Here is a 10,268-nt window from a genome sequence, read left to right as displayed (position 1 = left end):
TACTTTATGTACTAGTTCTGAGCTGTTTGCTGTATGGACTCACCAGCACAGCCAAGTTTGAAAGGTGAACGCACCCGGACGCACAGGAGCTGCACCTGGCCCTTCATACCTGTCAAACTGCGCAAGTCCATACAGCCAATGTGTGGCCATTCACTTTGTATGGGGTGCCTGCACACAGCGCAGCACTGGGGCAGGAAACCTAAGAAATGCCTCTTCTTGCTGTATGGAGCTGAGTGCCCATGTGAATGAGCCCTTAAAGTAAATCTAAGACAAAACTTTCTTTTTTCACTTTAGATAGAGTAAGGGAAGGTTAGAACACCTGTCAGGTGGTTTTTCTGCCATTTGTGTCCCATAGGGAGATTTCCCTTCACTTCCTGTCCCATAGCCAATACCCGAAGTGAGAGAAACTCTCTCAAAGTGATGAAAAAATGGGGTGTCACTAGAACTAGTGCCCCGATAGGGTCACTGTACTTTACACCCCTGTACCCATATAGTTCTGCCCCCACACCCTGATCTGTGAGTCCCACAGGTCACTGTACTATACCCCATGTATCCCCAGAGCTCTCCCCTCACACCCCAATCCCTGAACCCTGACAGGTCACTGTGCTGTTCACACCTGTGTACCCCCACAGGTCTCCTTTCACAACCCCATTCCTGGGCCCTGACAAGCCACTGTACTGTAATCCCCCCAAGCCCCCCTATCCAGAGATCTCAGGCATCTCCTGTTGCTTGGTTACATAGATAAAAAAAGGACAGGCTGATTACATAACAGGACATTACACAGACATCTGGATGGTCTGGGGCAGGCATGTCGCACTCAGATAAAACACTGGGCCCCACAAAGACAATATCTTCAAGGGGGTCACACCGGGAGAACTACAAAAAAAAGGGAAATACGCCGGTTTTGTGGTGAGAATATTGCTGCATATTCCGTGCTCTAAATTGTGGAATGGTATAAGACAAGTTCTATGTGGTGTTGCACCAGCTGCGCCAAATCACATGACAAGTGCTATACTTCAGTGACCGTTCCCGTGCGCCAACATAAGCATGCTTGGATCTGGCGCCCCAACACCCCCACAAGAGCAAGTAATAAAATGGCAGGAATCACTTTTATGATGTTGTCACAGCAAGCGCTAATTAAATAGGCATACAGAATTTGGTTGACTTGGCACATGGAAAATGTGCCAACATTTCCACTAAAAATGATGTATTTCCTTCCATCTGTTAATTGGTCAATATCTCAGAATTGTGACATACTGGGGGGGGGGGGGGAATTAATTAGTCTTCACTGGAGCACAGCCAATTAGCCTTTACATTTCCATTTTCTAACCTGTGTGGGGAAAAATAAAAGCTGCAAGCTGATTGGTTGCTGTGGGCAATGATAAGAGTTGGGATGAAACATTTTCTATGAATCTCTCTTTATGGAAATCATGAGAGAGAGTCCATTTCTCTAATGGGGATACAGCCAGCAATACAAATATGACAGTGGATCTAACCCCTCACCCCTCACCACTGACAGTTGGCATTCTTGTAAACAACCCCTGACCTGAGGCTGCCCAAAATAGATCTCATGGTCTATGAATACAAGTCCTGTGTCCTGTACTGTATGATCCAGAGAAAAAGGTTTGTCTTTGGTTACATGTTACACACATGTTACACACACCAAACATCGGGGCTGAGTTTGGCTCTAACCAGGCACACTGATCCCCAATGGTGCTCACTGATACTGATAGCACAGACATTACAAATGAGCCCATATTCAAAAAACAAACCTAGCTTGTTGATGTATTTCAGTGTGTTACAAGCAGCACTATTGACACCTGCCTACATCATTGGAAAGGACCCCAAAAGCAGGCTTCTTTAAGCTTTACCTGTGTATTAGGTGCAACACAGATTTCTCTTTGTGTTGGATTTCATATATCCAGGACAGAATACTGAGCTCTGTGATTGTCACTCTGCTAAAAAAAAATTGGAGCCTCGCTGTGGAAAACGGCAGTTGGCAGAAAAATCATTTGAATTTTGTTTCCGGTTGGTATCCTAGCAACCACGGAAACTCAGTCCACAGGCAGCGCAGCCACAGACAGTCAGTGTGCTTCTGCTAGCGATAGTGAACACACTCCTTTTTTTGTGCTCTGTGAGATCTCATTATAACGTGTTATAATGAAGTGGACCAGGCCAAAACTACGTTTCCGATATCATCCATATAAGAACAGACAGGAGGTCACCTGGAATACCATCATAGGGAGACCTTTTGTAGATGATTTGGATAAGCCCACTTTATCACATAGTGGGTTGAAGGTGGAGACACCTCAGCAATTCCCCAAAAATCGGGAAAGCAAACATGGGAACTCTGATGGGAGGAAGAATTCTGGAGAGGGAAAGAGTTCCAAAGAGGAGAGTGCCATGAACAGAGGAAAGAAGCGCAGATCCAACCAATCTGCTGAGGAAGAAAGACCAGCAAAACAGGGACGATGTGGTCATGCACCGAGTTGGGCCAAAACACCATGTGCTGTCATATTGCCCAAGAGGAATAACAAGAGGCCAGCATCAGATCCAATTTTCTCTGCACCTCCAAATAAGAAAAGGAAGATCGCTGCTGATGAGACAAGCAAGAATGATCAACAGCTCGTCGAGGTAGTCAGCGATAGATTTCACCAGGTTGTCAGCGATATAGTCGGCGAGGTAGTCAGCGAGAGAGTCGCTGAAGTTGTCAGCAAGTCAGCCAACGAGGCCGTCGTTGGGGTTGTCAGCGAGCTAGTCGATGAGGCTGTTAGCAAGCCCGTCGATGAGGCTGTCAGACAACCAGTCAACCGGGCAGCCGGTGAGAATGACAACAAGGTAGTCAGGGATGTGCCTGGCACCAAATTAGAAATGCATCCGCCAGCCGACTTTAATCTTGACAGCTTTATCTTTCATAAAATACTTGGTCAAGGTAGTTACGGAAAGGTAAGTAATCAAAGATTTATGAACAGAGGGTTTAATGCACTGCCAGTTAGTGGTTATTATTATTGCCAGTCGGCAAATAGTAGGTCGTAGGTGGAGGTCACACCACTCTATTCCTTACCACTTCCCATTTACACTACACACACTGAGCTGTGCTGCTCAATGCCAAGCTGAAATCCATGCTTTCCCCATAGGACCAGTTTACACCAGTGTGATACATTAGTTGGCGCTCGGTTACACTGGAATAGAATGCATGTAAATGCAATGTGCTTTAAGAAAGCTACAATACTGGTATTTTACACCACTCATGAAAAAATAGCATGCCAACGCACATCATCTCCAGTGCGTTTACTGTGTTACATGGATGCAACGCGAGCAGAGTGAATCCAGGCTTACACACTAAGTCATGTTTAGTGGTGTACTGTCTGTCGGGGGTGTAATACACAAAAAGATGCAAGACAGAATTACAAATCCTTTGGTATATAAGGAAATAAGCTGACGTACATTTAAACTGTATATAGCAGATTGCATAACGTTTGGCTGCACAGCTTCATAGCCTTTAGCCCCAATTTATGAACGCTGAATACAGACTTCAGAGTGAGCGCTGGCTGTGATTTGCTAAAAGCCTACTGCGGCTTGCTAAAAGCCTATTGAAAGCTATCCCCAATCCCTAACAGTCTAGAAGTTACTGACTAACAGTCAAAACCACTGAAAACTTGCACAAAATCCTGCTGACTCCCCGTTCTATAAACTATTTTCAAACTAAGACTAACAATCGTAGCCAGGCTGGGGGGGTTGCTGCTGGACCCAGAGGTAACCTTTTCAGAACCCGGAGCTGAATTGCTTCTAATCATTTGTGTCCTGTGTTTTTTAGGTCGCCCTGGCATCCCATCCTGCCACCAACAAGAAACTGGCAGTCAAGGTGGTACAGAAGAGGAAATTACTGCAAGAAGAACCGAAAAGTGTCCTCGTAGAGAGACAGATACTGGAAAAAGTTGGACGGAGTTCCTTTTGTACACACGCCTATGGAACCTTCCAAACAGAAGTAAGTTTCACATTCCTATCAATCACTCACTCATCAAATCACATCCATGTTATCCATTTGGACTCCAAGTCCAGCACAGACCTAGAAATAAATCCCAAAACCAGAAAAAAAGGAGGGATGGTCCAGCTTCAAAGAGGCTAAGACATGAGAGAGTTATGGTGGCTGCCAATGCAGAATTTGGGGAATTCTGGTTCTCCCCAGCCGTCCTGCTCTTACTTTGGCTTTGCTGTCGGAGTCACTGACTTGGATCAGGTATAGTCCTTGAACTCCTCTCATGATAGAGTCACTTCAATAGAACCTGTCACAACATGTTTGCATGTTAATGGCTTCTATATATTGCTTACCCACAGAGGAATGACGTTCACCATACATTGAAAGTTCCTGCCAAGCATCGCGTTAACTTAGTCTTAAAGTGGATGGAAAGCCAACACTGAACATTTCTTGTTTGTTCACACTTGGTCTATTAAATAGATCAAGCAGAGCGTGTTGTTATATCTGTTTAATAAGTGCAGAAAAACACTTGTGATCCTGTCAGAATTCCAGCGCTGTCCTGAGTCATCCCAAGCAGTCTTATCAGCCCCGCTCACTTCTCCTCTGTGAACTACAACACAGCTCCCCGTATGTTATAGAGATGAGGATGGGGAGAGGTGTTCTTAAGGATGGGGAGAGGCCTACTTATTGTCCTAGGATGACAATACGGCACCTCCATAGACATAGAGAATAGTAAGTGAGCGTAGTCACCCTAGGACAAGAAGTAGATTAGTGGTAGGATTACAAGGGGAAAATAAAGGAAGACATGCTGAAAAGAAGAACACTAGTACAGCCTCCATAGCTGAGCACTGGTGTAAGCTGAAATAGATGACATTTTTATTCTTGAGTTTGAAGATGCGTTAAACTCCTGAACCGTCTACCATGTCCAGACATCCCTATATTTCTGCATTTCCAGCAAAACACAAACTTCACATCCACTTGACCTTTTGGAACCGACTTATTTTTCTCTTTCTTTTACAGGAAAATCTCTTCTTTGTTATGGAATACATGAGAGGAGGAGAACTACGCGACCTGATCAAGTCTTCTGCTCCATTACCAACTAACACCATAAGGTAAGACTTACAAAGATTCCGTCTAAGGCTGCATTCATACCCGCACCATTCAACCTTTTTATTTTGGGCTTTTTTTGCACATTAGTCGTGCAACAGCATAGGGCAGCCTATTCACTTACGTGAGCTGCCTTATGCGTGACAAAATGCACCAAAGTAGCTCATGTACTTTTCTTTGTCCGCGAGCCTCACACTTTTGCAATGTACATTTTGGTGCGTTTGGCCACACAACTGCTACCCGCATTTGAAGTGCCATTAAGAATTAATGGCACCACAAGTGTGATTTGCATCTTAGCACATTTTTCATGCATTTCCCAGAACACCAAGGTGTTAATATGGCCTAAGAGAAGGGTGAGGGTTAACAGTCATGATGAAGGATTTGCATATAGTAATTACACAATGAATCTTAAAGGAGAAGTACAGACAAAGCTCCTTGACCCGTTTTCAGCTGACAGCGGGCTGAAGCCTGCTGTCGGCTGATGTCACTCAGCCGGTCCAGGCTGGGGAAAGATCCCGACTTTAAAATAAGGATCTGCCCCAAAATCTGGAGCGGCACCCAGCTCAACGATCCGTTGAGAGCCTGAGCCAGTTGCTCCCTCCACTCCACATCCCAGTGCTCCATTAAGTTGGCGGGGTGGGGAAGAGCAGAAACGCTGACTGACAGTCACCGCTCTCTGTTCGGAGTGAGCGATGACTGAGTGAGAACTCCGCAATCAGCTGTCAAGTGATTGTTGAGTGCTCGCCCTTAAAACCGGCCACAGACAGATGCTGCATCGGACTGATGCTGCATGCACCTAGATAAGTATGATTTAACAAAAAAATGAATTCCTATATTGCTCTCTTCATTTAAACTAAAAGATCACCCACACCGACCCACCTCAGTAAGCCTTTATCAGGAAAGAACCTTCACTGCCCCCCATACACATACTCATCTTCCGTTTACCCCCTAGCCTAGCCTTTTTCAGCCGTCAGCAAAGTACTCTGTAATGCAGTTTGTAGACATCAATCTCACATAATCACACACTCCTTCAATCAGATGCAACTAATCCCTACAAGATTCTAAAGCATGCTAACTGTATAGCATAGGGAGCTATTTGTCCAAGCTGATTAATGATCAGTTGCTACTCCTAGTGACTGGTCACCAGCAAATTTAGTAGCACCATTGATCTGCTAACACTCTCCTGCATAGCACGAGCCTAATGTGATATCTGCCAAACACCGGTTATATCCTCTAGTTTATCTTGGCGTGCAAGGCTGTATCTTCAACCCCACACAAGCAATGTTCCAACCCCACAGGTCTTAGCCAATGGTTGTCAGCTACCACAGATCAGGTGACTATGATCCAATCCCTGGTTAAGAACCAAAGTAACCCAAGAAAAGAGCGGGGCCTGTCATTATCACAGTAATACATTGCTGCTTATGACATGCAAGGCTTGGAAGAAATCACCTCTTAATCATTTGTTTACTTATGCTGTGAGACGTGCAATAATCGTAGACCTTTTCTCCTTTTTTACAGATTTATTGCTGCAGAACTTCTCTGCGCGCTACAATATCTGCACCGCCAAGGAATAATGCACAGGTAAGTGTCTCCACCATGATCTTCCATATCTTCTAATCTTCAGTAAAGTACAACACCACCCAATACTGCTACTTTAGTTGTGGATGGGTGTACAAGGGTTGAATTGCCCATGGCCAGTTCTGTCCCCTGCTGCTGAAGCTTTTGTGACTCTAAGGGCTCGTTCACACTCGACTCTTTTTACCAACGCTTGCCAAACGCCCCTATAGCGTTTGGCAAGCATTGGTCCGGCGTTTGCGGAGCATCTTTTAACGCTCCGCAAACGCCGCATGCGCGGTTTAGCGGAGGTTGCTAAGCTTTGCCGAGCGTTACAAACGCCTATAATGAAGTTTGAATGGTGTTACCGCTCCGCAAACGCCCCGCAACCGTGTCGCCACCGCACCGCAAACGCCGGCCGGGCGTTTGCGGAGCGGCACCGTAGACTAGAATAGGAGGCTTCAACGCCTCCTGACTCGACCAGGGGCGTCCGTTTTGACGCGACGCTAACGCTCCCGTTAGAACAGCACCATGTGCTGCAATGTGCAGAATTGTCCGAGGCCTCTCTGCCGCCTGCACACAACGCTAGTGTGAACGTAGCCTAAGTAAGGGAGTCTCACTTCCCCATATTACATACATTTGCAATTGTAGATGTCCTGTTCTAACACTGTGCCATGTCCCATTCAGCAGCTGAGCAAAACCAGCCACAGGTGCAAAATTTGCTCTGGGTCCCATCAATCCCCGTAAACCAGCAGAAGAAACAATATTGAGGTGCACTCCGTCAATCTGAAATGAGTCTATGGCTTTATTAAAGACACGTGGATAGAAACACTCCCCAGGCTGCCTAATTCTAACACTTATCACCCTCTAGTGGGACGTAATCATGCCCCCACTAGAAGGGCAAAAGGTGACGCAGGAAGAAAGCCTGCGGAGTGTTTCTGCTCCCTTCTTTTCAATAAAGATGTGGAAGCATTGCAGAATGACCAACTGTGATTTGATATGGTTTCTTACACTGCAGTAAGCTGACAGCCAAGGTCATGAGGTTCTTCTTACCATTCGTAAAGCAGTGCAGAAAGTTAGAAGGGGATCTAACCCGCTGGCACCCCTTGAAAGCTGAACTATTAGTATTGGTTGAATTACGGTTTTAAACATTTGATCTGTAAATCTAACTCTCTCCTTTTTTTTTTTTTTTTTACAGAGACTTGAAACCCGAGAATATACTGCTCGACAGCTCCGGCCATGTCAAAATTGCAGACTTTGGCCTTTCAGAAGCCGACGTGTTTGGATCCGACAAAGTATTTACTTGTGCCGGTACTCCAATCTATATGGCCCCAGAAGTAAGTATAACACCACCCTTGTTTTTCCCCTCTACTGCTCCCATCTTTATCTTATAATATCTATGAACCTAACAAGAATTTTGGAGATGAAAGAAGCAGAGCCACAATGATGGTGACTCAAAAAACCTAAAAAACAACAGGAGGCCCACTGTGACCTGTCATTCCCACCAACCATTGTTAACTATTATTACTGCTCTGTGCAGCTCATCGTGTGCTTTATTTTATGGTTAATCTTACTCTCTGTTTTATCAGGTTCTACAAGGAAAACCCTGTGATGCTATGTCTGACTATTGGTCACTGGGTGTCATCTTATTCGAAATGGCCACAGGAGCACATCCAGGTGAAGCCAGATTCAGGAGACACTTCTATCCGAGGGACATGGATCCTGAACTTCAAGATGTCATTGAAAGAGTAAGTATACTCTACAATTAGAATTATGCAAAAGCTATAGATCCTTAGTGTAGTGTTCTTTATGAGAGAAGCTTGCAAAACGTTCTCTAGTATCCAGTACATCACCAGGTGTAAGAAAGCACACAGGGGGCATCCGACTTCTGGAAGTGTTATATACACACGGTATAGCAAGATATTCACCACACAGGGAGTCAGAATAATAGAGGAACTATCCATGAGCTTTTGGATGAACTCATTCACTGGTTCAGAAATGTTCACTTTGATCCTTCCAACAGACATATATATCTTCAGTGAAAACTACACCAAGGAATTAAAATATGACATTCTGAGGTGTTTTTTTTCTATTTTTAAGAAATAGCCGACACTAAACTGGCTGATTGATCAGTTTCTGTTAGTGACAATCTACCGTATGCTAAATTTCATTTCTTTTTCTTTATAGCTTCTTGAAATAAATCCGAGCGATCGCCGGCAGGCAGTGAAACAACTGCGAAAACATCCCTTCTTCAGTACCATTTACTGGAAGAAGCTGGAGAAAGGAAAGGCCACCTCACCATTGAAGATGCCAGAAGAAAGTCTGCGCTCACAAATCGACACAAATCAGCAAATTGATGTGAAGGAACTGATTCCCTACACAGGAAATACAGAAAATAAAATTGCAGAAGAGCAACAGAGATTGTTCGATGGCTTCAGCTTCAAAAGCACAAAATGGAGAAGGATGGTGGAGAGGAAATGAAAGAATGAGGGCTCATTCGCACCATCTGCATTGAGCCACGTTCTTTTGGACAGATCACCACAAGGTTAGACCATACTTCTCTTGTGGGTCACAGGAATGACCTAACTTTTGCTTTCCTGGGGCAAAGAGTCAGCTTATAGCAGGCTATTACAGTGTATAGCAGGCAGATCACCACCTTTGTGCATCATTCATCATGATTGACATGGATCGACAGTGCTGGACAACATGAATGAAACTGAATTCACATCAAGATAAAAAAACTGCCGGAAGATCAGAGGACAGTTGGTTTACCACGGATCAACACCTTTATGCGTCATTCATCGTGAGTGGATCAACATTCCTAGATGATAGGAATGACGTTGGATTTATACAATGGAACATAACCTCATCCATTCTGGGTGAGAGGATTAGAAGGAGCAGTGGTTTGCCATGTCGGCAGATCACCGCCTATGTGCGTCATTCATCGTGATTTATATGGATCAACATTGCCGGAAGACATGAATGACGTTGGATTTATACAATGGAACACAACCTCATCCTTTTTGGGTGAGAGGATTAGAAGGAGCAGTGGTTTGCCATGTCGGCAGATCACCGCCTATGTGCATCAATCATCGTGACTGATATGGATCAACATTGCTGGACAACATGAATGACGTTGGATTTATACAATGGAACATAACCTCATCCTTTTTGGGTGAGAGGATTAGAAGGAGCAGTGGTTTGCCATGTCGGCAGATCACCGCCTATGTGCGTCATTCATCGTGATTGATATGGATGAACATTGCCGGACGACATGAATTACATTGGATTTAAACATTGGAACACAACCTCATCCTTTTTGGGTGAGAGGATTAGAAGGAGCAGTGGTTTGCCATGTCGGCAGATCACCACCTATGTGCATCATTCATCGTGATTGATATGGATCAACATTGCTAGACGACATGAATGACGTTGATTATTACAATGGAACATAACCTCATCCTTTTTGGGTGAGAGGATTAGAAAGAGCACTGGTTTGCCATGTCGGCAGATCACCGCCTATGTGCATCATTCATCGTGATTGATATGGATCAACATTGCTAGACAACATGAATGACGTTGGGTTTATACAATGGAACATAACCTCATCCGTTTTGGGTGAGATTAG

At 44.7% G+C, this 10,268-nt stretch overlaps 1 pseudogene; it reads left to right on the top strand.

Moving 5' to 3' along the window:
• Nucleotides 1-2,160: 2,160 nt before the first annotated feature.
• LOC149435194 (putative serine/threonine-protein kinase DDB_G0277449) lies at nt 2,161-9,155 on the top strand (annotated as a pseudogene).
• The last annotated feature ends 1,113 nt before the right edge of the window (nt 9,156-10,268 follow it).

Source organism: Staurois parvus, unplaced genomic scaffold, assembly GCF_062004578.1.
Source record: "Staurois parvus isolate SC_StPar_1 unplaced genomic scaffold, SC_StPar_1.0 ptg001586l, whole genome shotgun sequence".
Lineage (NCBI taxonomy): Eukaryota > Metazoa > Chordata > Amphibia > Anura > Ranidae > Staurois > Staurois parvus.
This window is presented reverse-complemented; position numbering and strand designations above follow the sequence as displayed.